The 22,461-nt window shown below is 37.2% G+C and overlaps 1 protein-coding gene across 2 annotated transcripts in view; it reads left to right on the top strand.

Moving 5' to 3' along the window:
- LOC127985711 (glucocorticoid receptor) overlaps positions 1 to 22,461 on the top strand; it is a 76,096-nt gene that overhangs the window by 25,494 nt on the left and 28,141 nt on the right. The window lies entirely within an intron of this gene.

The raw sequence follows: 22,461 nt of genomic DNA, 5'->3' as shown, positions 1-22,461 counted from the left end.
CGCTCTATTTGCATCAAAAGTAGAAACTAAATTGCACCTGCACTGTAAATACCACATCTTTGACTGAACAGAAAAGTAATTTGAAATATTTTTTTCTTTGTTAAAATATACACATATACATGCAAACACACAATTGAATAGCTGAATTAGCTGGACACAGCTGTAGACTTACAGGTGTAGGAGCCCCAGTTATTGATTTTAATGCAGGTCTTCACTGGTGCATCAGTTGCCATGGTGAACCTCAGGGTCTTGTGAACGTTCATGTTTACCTCTAAAAGCTTCCTGTCTGTTCTCGGCTTTTATGTGGTCATCACTTTAGCTGGTGTGAAACTCCCGTGAATGCCACACTACCACCTCAATCTGTTTCACACCATGATACGTATCGACCGGACGTGGGACTGTTCTTTTTCATAATGGAGTCACTGCAGTTTATTTATCTTGTTTTTGATGCACAATTGATTTTTCTACTCATATTTCAGACTGGGTTTTTAAACCACACAGACATGCTGTATTCAGATGGCAAGACAGTGAACTAAAATTCACATTATCATTAGTGTAGGTTTGCGATTCTTGGTTTTAATCTTTTCATGTAAAATTGCTTTTCCTTGGGTTGGTTTATTTATCTACAGTTCCAACTTTTCTTAGAGTCCTCAAATTTATTCCATCTGACATTGGCTTGACAAACAATGAGAGGAAAAAAAACATTAGCTGAAATTAGTGTTGTCACGGTACCAAAATTTCAGTATTCGGTACCGATACCAGTGAAAATCCACGGTTCTTGGTAACAATTTCAGTACCAAAGCAAAACACAATATGCTAATAAAAAAAACACTTTTTATCACTAAAAAAACCATGCCATTCTTTATACTTATTTAAAATTGGGATTAAAGTTTTTTTTTTTTTTACAATTAAGTTACAAAAAAAGTTTTTTTTTTTTTTACAATTAAGTAATACAATTATACAAAAAACAGTAAACAAGTTTCACCCAAATTTTATTTGTCTTTTAATTAATGAAATTTGAACACATTCTTGTTTTTGATAAATAAAGGATTTGCTATTAAAATTAAAACATGGAAGAAATATTGTGTGATTTATTTATTTAAAAAGTTTTATTAATTTTTTCAACAGTAGTAGCAGTATAACATAAGTTCTACTAAATAACAGTAATATTTCTAGCACAATGCCTTCTTGTAAAAATGAACTTATTTTGACGGGTTGCTGTGAATACCTTTAAACTGACATTGGTTTTACTCAAATGAAATGGTAAAATGCTTGTGAAGTGACTCAGAACAGTTCTGGTGATCTTGTTTATGTATTTATGTCCTCATTGAGACGGCAGATGCTGAAATTACTGTAAATGTCACGCGCTTCAGTCTATGCAACCCTCTACGGACACCTCTGCAATTGAATCACCATTGCCATTAAATATTTTAGTTTACTCGCCAGATTGATATATAATTAGAACTTTAGTAATTAGAAGTAAACTTGATAACCATGTTTAAATGCATATTAGTCAATTTAACTGAACATTTTAACTGGAATGGTGGTGGTGCTTTTTTTTTGTAATTCAGTGATTCTGTAAAAAAAAAAAAAAAAAAAAAGGAGGTGAGAAAACTAACAAGAATACTGTTAAGATAATACTGATACAAAATTCTAATAAGAAGAACTATAAAAAAACACTAAAGATTACTAAGGATTAATTAGCTGCTGGATTCATGAATATTAATCAGGTTTTGTGCATTCGCTCGAAATGATTTGCTGAAACCAAAACGAAAGATAAGATGAGATTGCCATTTGCGCATTACCTCCACACACTAACATTATCGGAAAACCCAGCTATTCTTAAAAGCTGAAGAATTCCATAGATATGCCACTATTTTGATAGGAAAATACAACCAAGAATAGTTTAAATGTAGTGCGTGAATTCTCTCTCTTGGTCTCTGCGTGTGTGTGAGAGAAAGCGACAGCGATATGTGAGTCTTCACACTAGAGGTACATTAAATACAGGTGCGCTGTGCATCCATTGAAATGAACTGGATCACACAGATTGCCTGACTGAGAGTGAAACTTTAAAGTGCTCAGTCAGAGAGTGTTCGGCGAGTGAACATATAATATAGCCTCCAATTCACACAATTGCGAGTAAAATCTGAGAATTTATTAGCCATTGGCTAATATTAGACATCATTTAGTCGCCAGAAGGAAGATTTAGTAGCATATGCGAGTGGTGTACTCGCAATGTAGAGGGTTGCTATGAAGTAAACAAAGTAAACAAACACGTCTCTGCCATTCATTCATTCACATAGAGACACGCTGAACATGCAGGATTCAGATTTCAACCAACTTTTGCGGCTTAACATTTAAAAATACTGGTCCATATGGAGATTTGATTTGATTAATTTATGCTAACTTTGACAAATTCTTTGACTGTCCATATTAAAATGTAAGTTTCATTTTCATGACTGGATTTTGAGATTCCGTCCGTGTCTTCTACTTCGCGGCAATCATATCGCTGTATGCATCAAGAACCGGTTTTGAACGGGACCTCGGTACCACCGGTACATAAAGAAACCTGGTACTGTCACATTTTAATTTTTTTAGTACCGAATTGGTACCGAAGTACCGGTTCTTTTGACAACACTAGCTGAAATTGTGAAATAAAAATTTAGCTGAATTTTGTATTGATTAAATGAATGAATACCGTTAAATGAAAGATAAACTTTCCACACATAGCAGTCTTAAGGCAAGATCCACAGAGTTCTTGTATCTCATATGTACAAATGATTTGTAAATTCTGTCAGTAGCTTTCCGTCATGCTTATTTAAATTTTTTCTTCCACGTCTACAGAGCCCTCAGTGAGAAAAAAAAAAACCACACACGTTTGTCATTGTTATCTAAGGCTCTTTCCACCTCTTCACTGATTCTTAGAAACAATTGCAGAGAGATCAGTTAATCGAGTTTTCCTCAGCTGGACGCTTTACCCAGCAGTCTGCAAAACTCAGTCGCCCCATATATCAGAAATCATAAATAATTCAGTTGGAACGAGGCTGCTGTGAATGTACCACACAAGACCGCAAACCAGACAACATATAATTTACAAACATGCAGATTGCACTCAGTTTTGAAGTTTCTCACCTGCTTCATCTGTGTTTTTGAGGTTTTATAAGATAAGAGATTTGAATTCCGAATGTGCAAACAATTTTTTTGATAGGTCAGTTGAACTGACTCTTCATTCCCCACATATACATATCAATATTATGACATGACTACTACATCCTGTTAAATGTGATGCAATGACAAACAATATTACATTACATCTTCTGAAACCCAGTTGCGTGCAAGCTGGAAAGTACTGCACTATTCTGAAGCGTTTCAACCATGAAAGAGTTTATTTCATATTGCTTCCTCGTCCTGTTCATGCTTTCATTGATCTTTTTTTTTTTTTTTAATCTGAAAACAAGGCTACAAACACAAAAATGATATGAATAGCGTTAAGCATAGTGTGATCGTTGATTTAACTTTTAAATCCCTTTCTCTAACTCCTGCTTGCAAAGAATGTGATGAAAGACATTCAGTGAATTAAGTGATGGTACTGCCTATAATACTGTCATAACACATAGAGATTTCTGCCATTTATATTGTTTTATTTTATTGTATTTTATATTACTTTTTAGCTGGATTAAAACCTGGATTAAAGGCCCCGGTATACTTCAAACTAATTTTTTTTCATTCTTCGTTTGGAGGAAAAAATAAGTTTGAAAAGGCTTAGCAACAGTATACTGTTTAAATGTCTCATAGTCTGAAAACTTTAACATGATGTGGTTTATTTTTTTAGTGTTCATGTATATTTTATGCAGTTTCATGATTTGCTTTTGTAAAAAAACAAAGGTTTATAATAGTAATAATAATAATAATAATAATAATAATACATTTTATTTGAAGCGCCATTCACAAAACTCAAGGTCACTTTTACAACAAGTATGAAATAATAAAAAAAACTTTGACCGATAAGGAGGGGCAAGGTTATGGTTAGCCTTGAATGCAAAAAGAAACAGATCCTGTAAAACTGGAGTAATGTGGTGAAAGAAGGGGGTATTGGTGATGATGTAAGTGGCAGAATTCTGGACCAATTGAAGCTAATGGGTGGATTTGTGAGGGAGGCCTTAGAGAAGAGAATTACAGTAATCAATACGGGAAGTGATCAGACTATGAATAAGGATAGAGGTGGAACGGGAAGTGAGAAAGGGACGAAGACGATTAATGTAATGAAGATAAAAATAAGCAGACCGTGTTATATTATTAATATGTGGTTGAAATGATAATAAACTGTCGAGGATGACATCCAAACTCTTAACCTGAGGGGAGGGGGAAACCAAGGAGTCATCGATTATGAGGGAAAAACTTTAGAAAGTGTAGATTCGGTGCAAACAAGAAGGATTTCTGTTTTGTCACAATTAAGTTTTAAGAAGTTTAAAGTGAACCAAGATTGTATTTCAGATAAACCGTTGATAAGAGTGGAGAGGGGAAGTGTGGAATTGGGTCTGCTGGAAAGGTAGAGTTGGGTGTCATCCTCTATGGAAATGGATATTGAATTTTTGAAAAATATTACCAAGTGGAAGGAGATAAATAATGAACAGGACAGAGCCCTGGGGAACACCTGTGGTGACTGTAGAGGATTGAGATCTGAAAGTTTTGAGCTGAATAAATTGAGTGTGGCCTGAAAGATATGAGTGAAACCAGCAGAGAGGGGTGTGACTGATGCCAATGGCAGATAATCTGTTGAGAAAGTCGGCAGCCATAAGGAGATCATTGGTGATTTTAATAAGAGCAGTTTCTGTACTATGGCGGTGACAGAAGCCAGATTGGAATTGTTTGTAGAGGTTATTTAGAGATAGATGTGAGTGAAGTTGAGTGGCAACTATTTTTATGAGAATTTTGGAAATGAAGGAAAGATTAGAGATGGGGCGGAGGTTATTATAATTGTTGGGATCTAGACAGATATTTTTTTAAATTGGGGTGACCACTGCAGTTTTGAAATGTAAAGAAACTATTCCAGTAGTGAGTGAAGAGTGGATGATAGCAGATATAAGGGACAGTAGAGAGGAGAAGCAGGATTTGACTAAAACTTTGGGGAGGGGATCGAGCTGGCATGTGGAGGGCTTGGATTTCTGAATAAGGTCTGAGATAGCTGAAGCATCTGGTAGTTGAAAGCCGGAGAAAGGAAAAGAGTGTATGGGTGGTTGAGAGTGAGAGAGTGGTGAAGAAACAGAGTTTAGGTGCTGGTGGATATTGTGAATTTTCTTCTTGAAGAACAGAACTAGGAAATTACAATTATCAGCAGAGTACAGGTAGGGGCTGAAGAAGTTTGTTGGATGGATAGTGAGAACAGAGCTTTGGAATTTCCTTCATTCAAACTGAATAAACCAGAGGGAAAGGTTGATTTAGTTTGAAGGATTGAATCCTTGTAAAGCAATAAGTGGGATTTGTACATTTCTTTATGAATAATGATCCCTGATTTACAATAGTCACTCAAGTTGCCAACCTTTGAATTTCAGCTCCAGGGTATACCAAGGGGCAGATTTACAGAATGTGACTGACCGAGTTTTTTTAAGGATATTGCTTTAACCATTATTATGCCGAGAAAAAAAAAGTAATCTGGGGTGGAGACATTGTCCGGGATCAAAATATTAACAGAGTAGGAAATGAGAGTATCAATATTAATGACCTTAATATTCTGAAATGAGATGAGACAGGGTGGCTTGGTTATAGAAAGACAGAGTGTGGCAGTAAATAAAAGAAGATGATGATCTGACAGAGTAGCAATAATAAACCGTAGCAATGATCATGGGAATAGGTCCATGCAGTTTACACACTGAAACCTTGAATTAGCTGGAAGTAGGCACAGACAATATGGCAGGACTTTCCACTTCTCAAGGTAAATTATCGTGAGACCTCCAACCGCAACCAGAGCCACAGTGTTGTCAGATGTAAACACACCCAGGTGGAGTAGAATCCTTAAGCTGTGAAAAGTTGCAGGGCTGTTGCTAAGTTTCTGTTAAACACACAAAGTCAAACTTACGGATGTTAAGGAGATTATGGATGAGATGACCCTTGCTCGTAAGTGAGCGAATGTTAAGTAGACTGAATTTGACGGAGATGGAGTTGTGTGCAGGACAAATATTAGCGAATCTAGCTAGATTGGGTAGCACACTATGGTCAATAGTCCATCGGGTGGTGCTTGGGGGGTGACGAAATGTAGACCACAACAAGCTGATTGCCTTGGAGGTGTCGTGGAGGGAGTTATGGCGAGACCCGCAATGGATATATCCCAAGTGAGGTAGGAGAGCAATGTCCAGGTGGAGGTGAATCGCTGCCATCGGCAGAGTATTGTGCAGGTAGCAGCGGAGTCGGAGGAGCTTGGCAGCCTTGTATTGTAGTAGGCCTGCCACGGGTTGATGGACAAATGCCAGGAAAGTCCAAGCAAGTGCAGACCAGAGATGAAGGTTGTTGTCCCACATCATAGGCTGCGGCGGTCAGATGAAGTGGCGAAGCCGGGTGGTGGAACAGGCAGGTGAGTTACAGAAGACTAGCGTAGGCTAGTGTACACCCAAACATAGACGGCTGAGATGGTGGTAAACCAAATAGATGGATAAAATCTTGCTTAAGAGCAACTGCACAGTCATTAGGGTCATAGACCCTTAAAACACATAGAATGTTACAAGTTACTGGTAAGTAGCGGCTGCAAGCGTGCCAGCGTCCACTCACACAGGAATTTAATATATGGTCATTTGGTATTTCATTTATTGTATACCCTTTAAATTTGCTTATTGAAAGAACAACAGCAGCAGCAGTGTGTTGTAGTGCTGTGCGATATGGGGGAAAAATCTATTGTGATTTTTTTTTTTTTTTTTTTTTTTTGACAGATATTGCGGTTGCGATTTGATTTGCGATTTTTACATTTGCAAAGTCAAGCTTCAGCTTAATATTGTCAATAATGTGCAGCACAGTATGATTACACGGTATGATTATCATTACCCTGCTGAAAAAAAATGTAATAAAATAAATAAATAAATTCTTATAGTTTCCATGAAACCATTACAAAATTAGGAATCCAATAGGAATTACTATTGATCTATCCAATACAATATATTATTGAAACTGACTGCGTGAGTGCGGCGAGTGTGAACGGCTCGTCCGTGAAACGAGATTCGCGCCACGTAGGGAAGAGAGGGGCGAGTATGAGAAGCATTCAGAGACACAGGCTGTGTGTGCGGTCTTCTGAATGGGGAATAGCGAACATGCTATAAGCAATGCTCTTGATATGCATTGTGACGCTCTTGTAAATTATATTTTTTGTTCGTTGTCTGTCTTTTCAAAGCTAAAGTTAAATAACGTTTTTTTTTTTGCCTATTGACCTGACCCTGTAGACGCCATAATCCCACTCTGTCTCTCTCCTGCTTTTCGTTTTTTTCCCGTTTACACAGCTTTTTAGAGCAGAGCTGATTGGGGAGAATGGAGGTGTGCGCACTCTATTGGTTAGGAAGACTGAAGGCTGACAGTCATGCATATGCTGGAACAGAGTAATATCACATCCATATCACAGGCTTTTGCGATTAGCAAATCGCAACGTCTCAAACTGCGATTTCGATTTGATTTCGATTAATCGCACAGCCCTAGTATGTTATAACATATATTTGAAACACATGTGCTATTGCTACATATCTTTATTCTTTCCTTTCATTCTTTTCATAGCTTTGGAAAACTTGTCTCAGATGTTTCTCTGTGTCACTTTTTGCATAACTTCGGGTCATCGACACCAAGATTTGTTTCAATTTCTTTCCAGGAATTAAATACTTTCTCTAAATCTTACAAATCTATCAGCGAGCGATAGGGATGGGCATTCGATTAAATTTTCTTAGTCGATCGTCGGGAGAATTAACGATCGACTATCGATTAATCATTAATATTTTTATAATATAATTAATTATTTAATTTTTATAATAAAAAAATGCAATGAATACAAAAATACAGCGTGTTTTTCCTCGGTGAGACCTTTATTACAAGATCAACTTGTGGCAGACAGTTAAACTACGTTCAGGCCAACCGAACATATATCCGCGTGCATATGCAGTGCTCTAAAGCAGCGGAACCTGCAGCTGCTAGCAGGCGTTCTTAACCCTTTCGAGTCGATTAACGCATATATGCGTTTTGAGTCTGAATAAAGTGCTTCATTCTTTTTTCTGAGGAAATCCATTTCTCAAATCATCAACCACATCACATCTTTTTGGGGTGAATTATGTCTTAGTCCTCTCATCGCGAAGCAAACAGTAAAAAAAAAAAAAAAAAACTTGAAGAACAGTCTCGCTGCCTTTTCTTCTGTGTGGGCGTATTCAAGCCGCACGCTTCAGTTTGAATCTGAATAGCGCGTTCAGCGCGGGGGCGTGGTCACATTAAATATAATGAAGGAAGATATGAAAAACAGACATTGCGTTGTTTTCATATGGATTACTTTATCTCAGAATATTTGTTTTTCGGAAGCACTTGTTTAGTTTAAAAGTAGACATTCCAGGCTGTCTATAGATATCTCTCTCATGTCTCTTCGTTGAGTATTCACGGAGTTACAGTTCATTTTAATGAAATGTTTGTACATGACGATCAGCGGAGACAAAGACTGTAGACAGCGCACCTTGTTTGTTATCTTTATTTTATAAGTGCACAAAGGTTTTTTGTTATTATGTCTGTATCCAAAAAAAACTAGACCCTTTACAGATTCGATTGTATTGCTCTCGATTGTATTGATGTATTGCTCTTATCTGTACGATTTAGGTACATCATTTGAGTCGTGGCCGTGTTGTACTTAAACACGGCATCGCAATGTTTGCAGTTAACTAGTTCGCTTTTTAAATCAAAATGGTCCCACGCCACACTTCGCCGTGACATCTTCATGATTATTCTTTGAAATCAAAACGGAAGATCACAGATAACCGAGTAGGGTGTCAAATATTGCCCCATGGTGGTAAAATATTTAATTGCTGCCACACAGTGAAATTCATTTAATTGCTTGAAGACTCGCACTACGCAACGCAACCTGCATTAGATTAAAAAAAATGCTTTAGATTAATCGATAACAAATTAACATGATCGAGGAAAATCTTAACGATCAATTATCGATCGTCGATTAATCATGCCCATCCCTAGCGAGCGATCTTACAGGTACAGGTTTATTTGTGCCAGCTCAGCTATTTGACACTCCATTTTATTCATGTTGCAAGTGACTAGGCCGAAGATATGGTTCTCTTGCCTGACCTTTGTTGAATGAGAAACAAACCAGGGGAAAAAAAATGCACGTCAAAGAAGTTTCAGAGCACACCCACCGACTGTAACCAGCATGGGGCAATGAAACCTCAAAGGTGTTTAGGAGCTGCTGTTTCAAACTGCTGAAACAAACTCAAAATGAACTTTGTTTTGGCCAGATTTTGTACAAAATTACGTCATATCAGTTCATTCTTAAATTTCATTTGAATCTTTAAGAAATGAAATGCAGCTGTTCTGCTTTATCTTTATATTTTCATTGGCAAAATTGAGCAAAACAGCATTGTGTCTAAAATAACAGTATTAACCTATTTAATGAACTGTTGTATAAGGCCAGTATCACATTTGCACTTGTGTGATATTGCACTTACTGCTCGTGATATTGCTTAAATACCGTATTTTCCGGACTATAAGTCACACTTTTTTTCATAGGTTGGCTGGTCCTGCATATTATAGTCAGGTGCGACTTATTTATCAAAATTAATTTGACATGAACCAAGAGAAATTAACTAAGAGACATGAACCAAGAGAAAACATTACCGTCTCCAGCCGTGAGAGGGCGCTCTATGCTGCTCAGTGCTCCTGTAATCTACACTGAAAACATAGAGCGACCTCTCGCGGCTTTAGACGGTAATGTTTTCTCTTGGTTCTTGGTTCTAAATAAATGTGACTTATAGTCCAGTGCGACTTATATATGTTGTTTTCCTCATCATGATGTATTTTTGGACTGATGCGACTTATACTCATGTGCGACTTGATAAAAATACGGTATATGTAAATGAGACAAAAACTGAAACAGGCATTTTTGCACCATATCTTGAATATTAGGTACATTCTAACTACGTTCTCTAGGCTCCATCACAGGTGTGTATATATACCGACTGGACTGGGTGTGTGAGAGGAGGGGCGTTGGACGAGTCAGGGCTGTATGTATGTATGTATAGTCAGGTCCATGTTTTTTTGGACATTGACAAAATGTTTATAATTTCGGCTCTATATGCCACCAAAATAGAATTAAAATGAAACTATCAATTTGAAATTAAAGTGAAATTGAAGTGCTGACTTTAAGCTTTAATTCAAGGGTTTGAATAAAAATATAACATAAAATGCTTAGGAATTACAAAAATTGTATACACCGGCTCAAATGTAATCGGACAAATAAATATAAATATTAATAAAATGTTAATTGTTTATTTTTTAATGAGAATTCTTTGTCTTTGACTGCCTTAGGTCTGGAACTCATGGACACCACTAGAGTCTGGGTTTCCTCCTATGTGATTTGTGTCTTTCTGCCTTTAGTTTAGTCAACAGCAAGTGAAAATCATGCTGTTGTGTTTGATGCATGTTTTGGGTCATCATCCATTGGTAATATCAAGCACCGCCCAATCAAGTTTGCTCCACTTGACTGAATCTGGGCAGACAGTATGGGCCCTATTTTAAAGATCTAAATGCAAAGTGTAAAGCACATGGCGCAGGTACACTCAGGGCGTGTCCAAATCCACTTTTGCTATTTTAACGATGGAAAAATGGTTCGTGCACCGGGGCACGTTTTTGGAATGGATTATCCCTATTCTCTTAATGAGTGATGGACTTAACGTTCAATACACCAATCAGAGTGTCATCTCCCATTCCCATTAAGAGCGAGATGCGTTTGCGCCATAGCAGATCACTATTTACCCGGTGGCACTGGAAGCCATGCACACTCACGCCATCACACTGCTCCATGTTTCAAAGATAATGTTGTTTGCTTTGGATCATGAGCTGTTTCAAGCCTTCTCCATACTTTTTTCTTCCAGTCATTCTGGTACAGGTTGATCTTAATTTCAGCTGTCCAAAGAATGCTTTTCCAAAAGTGCTCTGGCTTAATTTTTTGGCTGAGTCTAAGTGTATTGAACACTCTGTATTTGCTTTCGTTGAGTTTTATCTTGATTGTCGACTTTGACAGTGACACGTCTGCCTCCTCAAGAGTGTTCTTCTCTTGGCTGGATGTTGTGAAAGGGTTTTTCTTTACAATGGAAAGGATAATCTGATCATCCACCACTTTTGTCCTCCATAAATCTCCATGCCTTTTTATGTTTTTATGCAGTGCATTCTTTTTTTCTCATATTGTGCCAAACTATTGATTTGGCCACTCCTAATGTTCCTGCTATCTCTCTGATGGATTTGTTTAGATTTTTAAGCTTAACACTTGTTTCACTTTAATGGTGAGATCCTTTGACTGAATGATGTGGATTCAGAGTAACAGTTTCCAGATAAAAATGGCACCCTTAGAATCAACTCCAGACCTTTTACCTTTGTAATTGATGTAGAAAAAATGAAGGAATAGACCACAACAAAATATGAAAAAGCCATATTAACTGTTGGGACTTTTTTTTTTTTTTGGTTGTAACCAATGTCATCCATATTCATTTTAAACTAAATTTCATCTCTCATTAGCCATTAGCTAACACATTTTTGGATTTTAGCCATTAGCTTATACATTTTTGAACTTTTGAACTTTTTGGAGGAAAATATAGTTGAGAAACAAAATTAATCACAAATGGCTATATTCCCCTACACCAGATTACATTGAACTGTAACAGTGTACATTTACAGTAACTGTTCTTATTTTAGGAGAAGTGTGACTTATTTTTTCTTTCCTTTTGGTTTTCATTTGAGCATCTGTACCTCATGGGTGAGATGGTGGGTGGATGCGAAGCATGCCATGCACACATGAAGAAAGGTGCAGCTTGTAGTTTTAGTGGCATCCTCCATTGAGGTGACCTCTTTTCCATTTCCTCTCAGCACTGACCTCACCTGTCACTTGAAGATCAAAGGAAGACTCAAAATTCAGAAAGGCATTTTTATGTTTATTAGCCTGTTGAAAACCACATGTTGGTTTGTAAATGGTTTCAGCCTCAATCAGGGCAGCTGAGAACATAGACTTCCTGCGTTTTACTGCCCTTCTTGAGGGTAGGAAGAGGTGGGCTGCTTGGGATTGCTGATGCTCGGGTTGTTTTTACAGATGGCCAATGCTAACCAAAAAAAAAAAAAGTCAAGAAAATACTCTGCAAATTGTGGTAAAAAAAAAAAAAGATAAGCAAAGCATGCTGAGTAGATTGAGCATGCGGCGGCGCATGTGTGAACTTAGATAATATCCCCTTCTCACGAACATCACTTGAAAGTTTGGTTGGATATGTCAAAAACAATTAAAGAGATACTTCACCCAAAAATTAAAATCATGTCAATAATGACTCACCCTCATGTCATTCCAAACCAGTAAGACATCAATTCATCTTCGGAACACAGTTTAAGATATTTTAGATTTAGTCCGAGAGCTTTCTGTCCCTCCATTGAAACTATGTGTACGGTATAATGTCCATGTCCTATACTGTCAAAGTAGTTTATTTGACATCAGAGGGTCAGTTAGAATTTGTTGAAGCATCGAAAATACATTTTGGTCCAAAAATAACAAAAAAGACGACTTTATTCAGCATTGTTTTCTCTTCTGGGTCTGTTGTGAGCGGGTTCAAGTGTAGTGATATCTGGTTCGCGAACTAATCATTCGATTTAACTGGTTCTTCTGGAACCAGTTCACCAAATTGAACTCAATCATTTGAAATGGTTCGCATCTCCAATAAGCATTAATCCACAAATGACTTAAGCGGTGAACTTTTTTAACATGGCTGACACTCCCTCTGGTTTCATGACGCAAAGAAGGAGCGTGGAATGATGGGACTTGTTGTCTTGTACCCAACCACGCTTTATTTTTGTCAGGTAGGGCTTACAGTAGTGTGCAAGTGTGCACACTAACTGAAGTCCTTAGTTTAAAATAACTTTAATATTTAAAGTGGCAAGTCCTAAAATTGCATGCAGCACCTGCCTGATTATCTTGAGATAGTTCAACGTAGTTGATTTCAATTTTTGCATTTCCCAAAAACATAGTTCCAAGAACAGTATAGTGTAGTTGTGTGGTTGGAAATGTGGAAATGAGCTCCCGAAATGTGATTAGAAGTATGATTTCTTAGTATGGCATGTGGACTGACATCATGCTTTTAAGCAACCAAGCTAACATGCAGTACATTTTGTATCTTGCTTTCCATTTAGTGCACATGTGCCTAAAAAAGTGGAGTATGACATACAGTAGGTGAGAATTTGCAATGAATCAGTCATCACATTTAAACTTGCCTTTAGCCATAGCAACTTACAGATGAGGACAATGGAAGTGATCAGAATCAACAAAAGAGCAATAATAAGCAAGTGATATGACAAGTCTTAGTTAGCCTAACACAGTAGATAATATAATAGATAATAGATAAAAAGAAAACCAACTGAATAGAAAAATAATAGAGAAATGTAGTGTTAGAGGTCTTTTTATAGAAAATAAACCGTTAGAAAACAGAGTGCAAGTCTTAAAGGGTCATGGTTTTTTATAATAAAATAAAGCTGACAGCAGCATCTCAAAGAACTTTGGAGAAAACCTATGACTGACTGAACCCCATTTATTCTGGAGTAGTTTCATCAGTTGGAGAGAAAAAGATAACTAAATTTGTTCATGCATTTTCGAAATTGCTTACTTTTCTGTAATTGTTTTTTTTTCCACACAAATTACACAAATTTTTCTCTTTGCAGTTTGCTGTTCGGATCAGAATTTAGCTTGAATTGTTTACTTCATCTCACATGACTGTTCTCTCCACAGTTTTCCTTTTTTGTTTACATAACCTAGATTGAAATCGCTGAATATTGATTCGATCTTTAGCAAGGATCTGAAGGGCACCACAGAGCATTTACTTTCTTCATTTTTCTAAGCAAGAAACCAACAGCTAAGGAAATCTCCAAAATGTGTTGGAATAAAAGCACACAGAAGTCTGAGTCTGGCTAGTTTAATCTATTAGATGTGTACAAACAATGTGTTCCCATTAGCTTCGCTGCAGTTGTAATGTTCTAAATGAAGGCTAATCACATAAAATGGACAAGGAAATGGCAGTGTCCACAGAATACTTAACCATTCGTCTGCTTTAACAGTGAGGATGTGTCAGGTGTTAATTGAATTGGCTTCTCTGCACCCAATCCATGAATTCCTTTATTGCTGCCCTGTGGTAGAGAAAAGCAGCATCATTTGAACATTCACCCTGCTTTTCTGCAAGCTGGAACCTTTAGAAGTGTCACCACAACCTATAAAAACGTCCTTGAAAATGTCACAGCTTGAATTTTTATTGGAAATGTGAGGAAACGCTTTTGTTTGGGTGTTCTGCCTCACTAGGATTCAGCCTTGAAGTTTCAGAAAGGTGTTATGGAGGTAAAATTTTGACGTCTGAGTCACGACTCTCTGTCGGCTGGCCCACCTCGCTGCCTTTGGCCTGCCTCATGCAGTACTGCAGATATTTGTCTCTGTGTCAAGACTGTAAAATGGAAGCCGAAGCCATTTTGCAAAGAAGCCAATGCTGTCTCTGCCTTTTGTTTATTTCTTACTGTGTTCATTCATTTTATCGTTCTGACGTGATTCTACAGACGTGCTAAAAGATTGATGACTTACGTGGAACTGTGGACTTTCAGTTGCAGTGCAATGATAGGCTGCTGATGACTTAAGCACAGAGCGCTGCTGTATTTAACATGCTACTTTGCAATAGAGTAAGTTTTTGCTGTTTTGTAACATGCAAAGCATAAGTATTTTAACCTACCAATGACAAGAATTTTCAGATAAATTAATTGAGCATAAATTTTGGCACAATATTTTCAATGAAAATGCATGTTTGTTGTTGTTTTTTTTTTTTTTTTTTGAATATATATTTTACATGTAAAGATTCAAATACAGCACTGAGCAATGGCAACATGAACTAACCTTCATTAAAAGAAATCTGGCGTACAGATAGACAACCTTGATAAATGCTTTTGACAATTTTCAGTTAAAGTAGGGTAGGGGATTTCGGGAAAGGCTAGCAACAACAAGCTAGCTTTGAAAGCATAAGATCCCACCCTCCCTGTAAATCACTCTCCAAAGCCACGCTTCCTCGAAAACACATGAACGCGCACAGGCAGACCAGAGGCTAACCAGTGACCAGTTGAGAGATGCCGTTGGTGGAGGATTGAATGCAACACTGTCAGATTCCCTTGTGTCTCATTACAGTACAAATTGCAAAATATTACAGAAATAATGCCTTCCATTCTTGCTAGGTCTTACTTTGAAAAGCCCAGTGTGAATGGAGCATACCTGAATGTATGTGGCGTCATACAGTATATTGATATCTGCATGTATATGATAATACGATATTTCTTCAAAAGCAGATCGTGGAGACATTTTTCCTGTCCACGATCAAAAAACATATCACACATCCCTAAGCCTATATCAGTTATACAGTGCTATTGTGGCTGCTGTGTCACATAACAAGCATGACAAGACCACCGCCACCCCCCACCCCCCACTCATGCCCCCTCAAAAATCATGAGTGCATGACGTCCCTGGAAGGACACCACGTTGGTGAATGTCATTGCTTAAAGAGATTAATGCATCCAGAGAGTGCCTAAAATAGTTTAGCAAGTGCAAGGTCAGATGGTACTCAGTGATGAGTCCAAATTATATTCCTGAACATAAAGACTGTGAAGAAAACAGAAGGCTCATTCTTCAGCGTTCCAAACACAAATTGGATGCACAAAAGGGACACTGTGGGTTCTGTCACGCCCTGTGCATTTAAATTCTCCTTCAAGGGATGTTGAGGTTTAATAGATGGATTTATTAAACTTTACAAAACAGATAGAGAGTCACTGAAGGTAATGCACAATCATTTTAGGTCACACGCTTCAGTAATGAATGACAAATTGTTTCATATTTAGCTGCAATAGCAGCATGCAAACTCCGTGTTCTGTCGGCTTCATCTCTGGAAATGAGTGGTAATGAGAAACATGGCAAGTTTGGCCAATCACACTCTATTGACTAAAGAGAATGAACATAAACTTGCAAACATCAACATGAGTGGAAGTAGACGTTCTTTTCTCTTGAGAGTTTTGTATTGGCTACTATTAATTAGAATTTGTTCAGCTAGCTACAGTATTAAAGCATGCCATATTGTTACCATACCCAGCATTCTTGTAGCTCAGACAGTAGAGCATGGTGCTTGCAATGGCAAGGGGTTCAAGGTCATGTATACCTTGAATGCAATGCAAGTTGCTTTGGATAAAAGCATCTGCCAAATGCATGTGAATGCACTGTAAATATAGATTATCAGACAAAATTAGAGTTATTAATGTATTGTATCAGTCAATACTGGATTTATAGCCTATCAAACAGTATATTTGTATACTGTTTGATATACTGTATACAGTATATATTGTATACAGTATATTGTATATTTATTTGTGCATGCTATTGTCTAGTGTTTTTAGATATAAAATACATTTGCCATTATGAACACTAACTTTTAAAGTTAGTCTTTAAAAACACAAATAATTTAATTATACAACTAATTGTAATGTTTAGCAGATCTCTAAATTAATATGACATTTTTCATATTGTACATTAAGGCTGTCAAAATAGCAGAAAAACTAAATTAGAATTTTTTTATTATATTCAAATTTAAAATGAATATAATAATTCTTCACCCCCAATTTCAGTTGGGGGTGAAGAAAAGCTTTTGGCTTCTCTCCTGAGGCCACAAGAGGGGCATCGAGCAAAATATTACTAATGCACGTTTATTCAAAGCATTAGAATACATGACTGTGAAACAAACAAACAAAAAACTGAATATTTAAAATAATGTTTATTACCAATTATAATAAATTAAGTTGCTTAACTGTAAACAAAACAGTGTCGTGTATGCATGCATTGTTAAAATAAAAAGGGAGCGGAAAGCCAGTCACACAGAATACATTTTTTCATTTAAAAGCATGGTATGGGGAACAAGACGCGAGTCCAACGGTGTCCCTCTAGAAAATGTGCGAAATATGCGTTCTGTGCGAGCGGCTTGGTTTCAGTTTGATGTAAACAAGATCTTCTCCACGTTGATGTTCTCTCTCTTTTTTTTTTTTTTTTTTTTTACTGGATAGGCCAACATAAACCTTATAATGCAATGACAATTACATCGTCATCGTCATCGCATCTCGTGCGCCACTGATAAAGTAAAGGTCAAGTTTACTTTGGTAGTCCGTGCACATTATGTCATTTTTGTCATCCGCGTGACACTATTTATGACACTATATGATCCTTTACCAAAAGAAAAAAGGGGGGTACATAAGAGTGCAAAGGGTGTTATTTCTGATGCGTGTATTTGACTTTCCTGGGATTGATGAATCGGATAATCCCATGATTTGTGCGACCTCCTTTCAATTTTTCATGTTTAGCGGGATTGGGTGAGCTCAAGCTTTGTAAGTGCAGCTGTAATGGCAGTTTAGATGTTATATAAGCACCTCAGAGCTGTAGTGAAAGTGAAGTGAGGAAGAGAGGGCAGGGCTCTGCAGCTGAAGGAAACCGCCTCCGATACACTCTTTCAGTGACACCCGTGAGAACTCTTTTCTCTCAAAGGGCCAAAGAACTTAAGTCTTCTCCTCAGGGGAAGTCAAACGTTAGGCCCTTCCCTTTATCAGTCCAACACGTGTGATATGTATGTGACATTGGTTAGACTCCAACTTTTTCTTTCATAATTTACTTTGATGCATTTGACAAAATGACACACTGTTGAAATGCATATACTATTGCATTCAAACGAGTGAGAATGATGTCCACCAGAAAAAATTCGCAAAAACTGTAAGCATTTTTGTTGCATCTTTTAAAGGCCGAAAACTTAAGTGGTTTCTTTAGTGCATGATGACCAATCCAAAAGAATCAAGTTAATGTACATGTAAGCGTTCATAAAATATGTTCGACATGGATCCTAATATGACCAATCTTGTGATTTTTGGACAGACTAAAGAAAGCACAAAGAAAAGAAAAAGCACACCTCAGACCAGCGCGCGAATGAAACATTTAAAAGCACATGCAAATCAGTTAGCACAGACCTGGGTTATGATCGTTTAACCTGCTGAGGTCATTGAATTGCATTCTCATTATGTGGAGCTGTGTGTGCTCGCACTAAGAAGATCTCAGATTCTCAAAGGACTGTTGTTCAGGCCAAGAGTAAAAGGAAATATTTCAAGAAGAGGACAGACAGACAGCCACACACACCACCTGTTGGATGGAGCTCAAATTGACATTCCAAAAATTCTGTGTGGAAAAATCAACAAACCCTGCAGACACGTCCCCGGTTTGGCAGTGTCTGATTATGATTCTCAGTATTAGAGTCATTTCTAGATTGTTGCATAGTGCAATATCACCATGCACGAACCAGGAAAAATATGTTACACAATGTGGACTATGACAGATCTGTTGCAAACATGTCACTTATAAATGATGTACTAACAAGGCTTGTCACGATAGTCTAATCACAGACCTGCTCAAGTATCTCAACACCATTCAATCAGCTTGTTTCTTAGACTGAATGGAATATAATGTGCTGTTAAATTAATTCTTTACAGTTTACTCAGAATATTAATCTTAATAAAATGTACATGCATACAGTTAAGTAAGAAAATAACATTTTATATCATGCTCACTGCGTTTATAATACTAATAATAATACTAATAATAATAATCTAGTGAATTGTATCACTTTTCATTTGAAAATTTCTCTTTTTATTTGAAACTTGATGGATGCAAACCAAAAGATATGATTTTCTAATAATACGTCTAGAATCAGTGCAAACTATGCTGTTTGTCTTGTGCAGTTTTATTAACCATTGCAGACCTTGTTTGTTTGTTTGTTATTTTAAGTTACTGCTGGCATAACTTTGTTGAAAATATGAGCAAATAATATTATTTCTGTACATAAAGTGGCAGCTATGCTAGTGCTGTTTTCATAATACTGCTGTATCTTTTGAAAATGGCTCTTCCTCTGGTTAGTTTAACTATTTTTGACTATTTAAGTCTTATTAGAATTTAATATTTTTGTTTTCACCAGCTTGGAAATGTACACTATGTATTTCTAAAAATGCACTTTGTATAGGTCAGTACCTAACCATTTGCATCACAGGATTGTCCTGATCATTGCCAGGAAAGAGTTCTAGCGACTCTATGAACACTAATTGAATACTGCTGGTTTATGAAAACAGATGCTTTCACAATATTCCCAAAAACCTTGAACACAGTCTTTGTATTGATAAGCATTTGTAAGTCACAGGGAGAAACAAATGTTTAAATGACACAATTTCTCATCTTACTGCTTGTTTTACCTGAATTGCAGTCACAGAGTAAGTGATTTCGGCTGACATCATTGTCGGTTTATAACCGGTGTCATCTTTCTAGTGACCCTTCTAGTCGAACCACAGACCTAACTTTAGGTCAGACTTGTTGGCCTTGAGAATACAAGCATTCTTAAAAGCTAAATGTGGGGCCTGGTGTCAGAGTATTCGGAAACCTGAAACCCATTATTGCAATCTGTGTAGTTCTTTACATTGGTGGGAAGGTATTACTCATTTGTAACTGCGTATGTCTTCGCTTTGAATAACTTATCAATCAGCTGACAAATGACTTAATGTGTTCATGCAGATGGGAGCTAAATATAGCAGTGTGTGGCATGTTGGCTAACCTGCAATACAGTTATGGTTGGGTCAGGGATTTGTAATACCAAAAGCAGATCATCAAAGGGGTTAACCAGCACAAATGAAGCTGGATCGGGAGAGTGAAATCACTGCAACAGTTGTTGATGACCAGTGGCTTCATGGCACTATGCCACCAATGATTATTAGCTGTTCTGAGCATCTCCTGCCAGCTAATTGGTAGTGTTAACCTCAGATAGCATTATGTTGAACACTAAAGGCTGGGTGAATCTACATGCATTTTTAAGCCTAAAGAGAGTTTAAAGTCCCCCTATGGTGAAATATTGTACATTTTTAACCTTGATTACATGTCTGTCTGGTGTTTTTTAAATGCATTACCACAAACGACTGTGTTAATTCATCAGTCAACATCACTGTTGAGCATTTTCTCATTAACACTGTGGTGTACCAAAGACAGCCTCAAAAATATGTTTTGAAACAAACTGCTTGTCAAAGACATGCAACCATTTCTGTCAACCTGTGAGACGAGACACTTTACCCACTGCTTTTTTAAAGATCATTATTTTGTGTATTTGGTGTAATAGATTGTTGATATGCTTTAATGTTCAAAAACACATTAAAAAAAAAAACGATATATTATTGTAGGTCCTCTATGCCCTGTCTCTTTCAAACCTATTTATTTTTATTATTTTTTTTTTTTTACAAAGTCCCTCCTTCTGACAATTGCAGTCTGCTCTGATTGGCCAACTGACCCATTGCATTGTGATTGGCCGAACACCACAAGCACTCGTTGGAGATATACAGAATGCACAAAACTCCACATTTGAACAGTCAATAGCAAATGCTTAAACTAATAACAAAACATACAGAAGCTGATTTGGAAGTGCCAGATTATCATAGCAAAGTCAGAATTACCTCCTCTCCTAGGTCCATGAAACAGTCGTCCTTAAAATGTGTTGCTGTTCTGTTGTAAGTAATGATTACTTAAAGATTCCTTAATGCATCTACTTTTGGACAAAAAATTAGCTTTTGCTTTCACCTAGATACACACAGCATCTCCCTGACATGACTGCTTCAGCACTAACTGTGGTTACAGAGTCTTAACTTTAAAGTTAAGAATATACTCAAAGAATATATTCTTAATAAAGATAAAGAATATTTCTTTGGATTTGAGACTTAATTCTTTGCAACTTTACAGATCTTCATTATGTACCAAGAGTTTGCAGAGAAATGAAAAACTTAAAATGAAGTATATAATTCATATAACATGGAAATCAGTGTCAGCTAAACAAAATCAGTCAGACATACCTACTTTTCTTTTCCATCAAAACACTAAGGGCCAGATTTGCTAAACAGCTAAGTGAAAAGTTCTGCATGTGATCTACTGACAAACAATAAAGAACACATACACATCTAGTGTATGTCCATAATGACCAATACAATCTACCAAGAGCAGCAGAAAGTAGCACAGGGATCTAAACAACCATGATAATCAAGTGCATGCAATCTCCAGCAACTCAGATCTAGATTTAGGACTTGAACCATGCTCCTGTGGACCCACTGTCCTGCAAATTATGTTGCCAACTTGTTTCAGTACACATGACCTGTGTTTTTTCAAGGGATCCTGAATCCTTTGATAAGGGTTGTAGCTAAATTTGGCAGGACAGTAGGGCAGCAGCAGGGTGTTATATAATGTTGCATTTACTAGTAAATTGACTACCACAAACCTTGGTGAATCACTTTGCATGATTGATTTTTTTGATGGGTTTTTTATTTTATATTATTTTTTTGATTGTCAAAATGACCCCCTTTCACACTGATCCACAAAAACAACAAAAATACACTGTATTATTCATGCCAAGTCAGTAGTTGGAGAGTCACCTTTCATGATTGATTTAAATACGTCTGAAATGCATCTGAAAGAGAAACTTTACGCAACAAAAATGTATTAAAAATGGAAAGTATTTGTATTTCTTGGTTCTTTTTTTTTCACAACTATTCAGAGCTATTATAGAACTAACAGAAAGATTTAAAGGCACTTAAATGCCCTGTCACTCAAACGATATATGTCTTGAAGAGGTTTGGATGGAAAAGAGGGAGCCTTAAGAGGAGTCTCACCCAAAGAGAGATAGCAAGCCAGCGTCTCTACAATAAGGGACATTTTCTCATAACCGTTCTCATACATCTGGAGGGTTATGGTGAGAAAGATAACGCTCATCGAGGTGACACTTTCTTGGCCCGCTTCCAAGGCAAGTCAAGTCTTGCTGTGGGACGTTTCATAACCTCAAGCAGCTCAACGTATGCAGGGCAGGAGGAAAGAGAGGACTCACTTTCAGCTTCTTCGTCCTCATCTGACATCTGCTGCTCATCCAGCAGGGAAAGACCCTTTTTTAACTCATCCCCATGAGTTTATTTTACTGTGTCGCAGTGGTGGGTCCTAATCGCGGTGAGCTGATGGTTGTCCCTTTTTCCTCGAGAAGAGAGACAAAGGAGAGCAGAGCTTCTTCATCGGAAAACGCTCACAATGCACGCAGATTTCCCCCTCGAGGACATTGCACACATGCTCTTCACCAAAACGAAAGATGCAAA

Source organism: Carassius gibelio, chromosome B21 (genome assembly GCF_023724105.1).
Source record: "Carassius gibelio isolate Cgi1373 ecotype wild population from Czech Republic chromosome B21, carGib1.2-hapl.c, whole genome shotgun sequence".
NCBI classification, from domain to species: domain Eukaryota; kingdom Metazoa; phylum Chordata; class Actinopteri; order Cypriniformes; family Cyprinidae; genus Carassius; species Carassius gibelio.
This window is presented reverse-complemented; position numbering and strand designations above follow the sequence as displayed.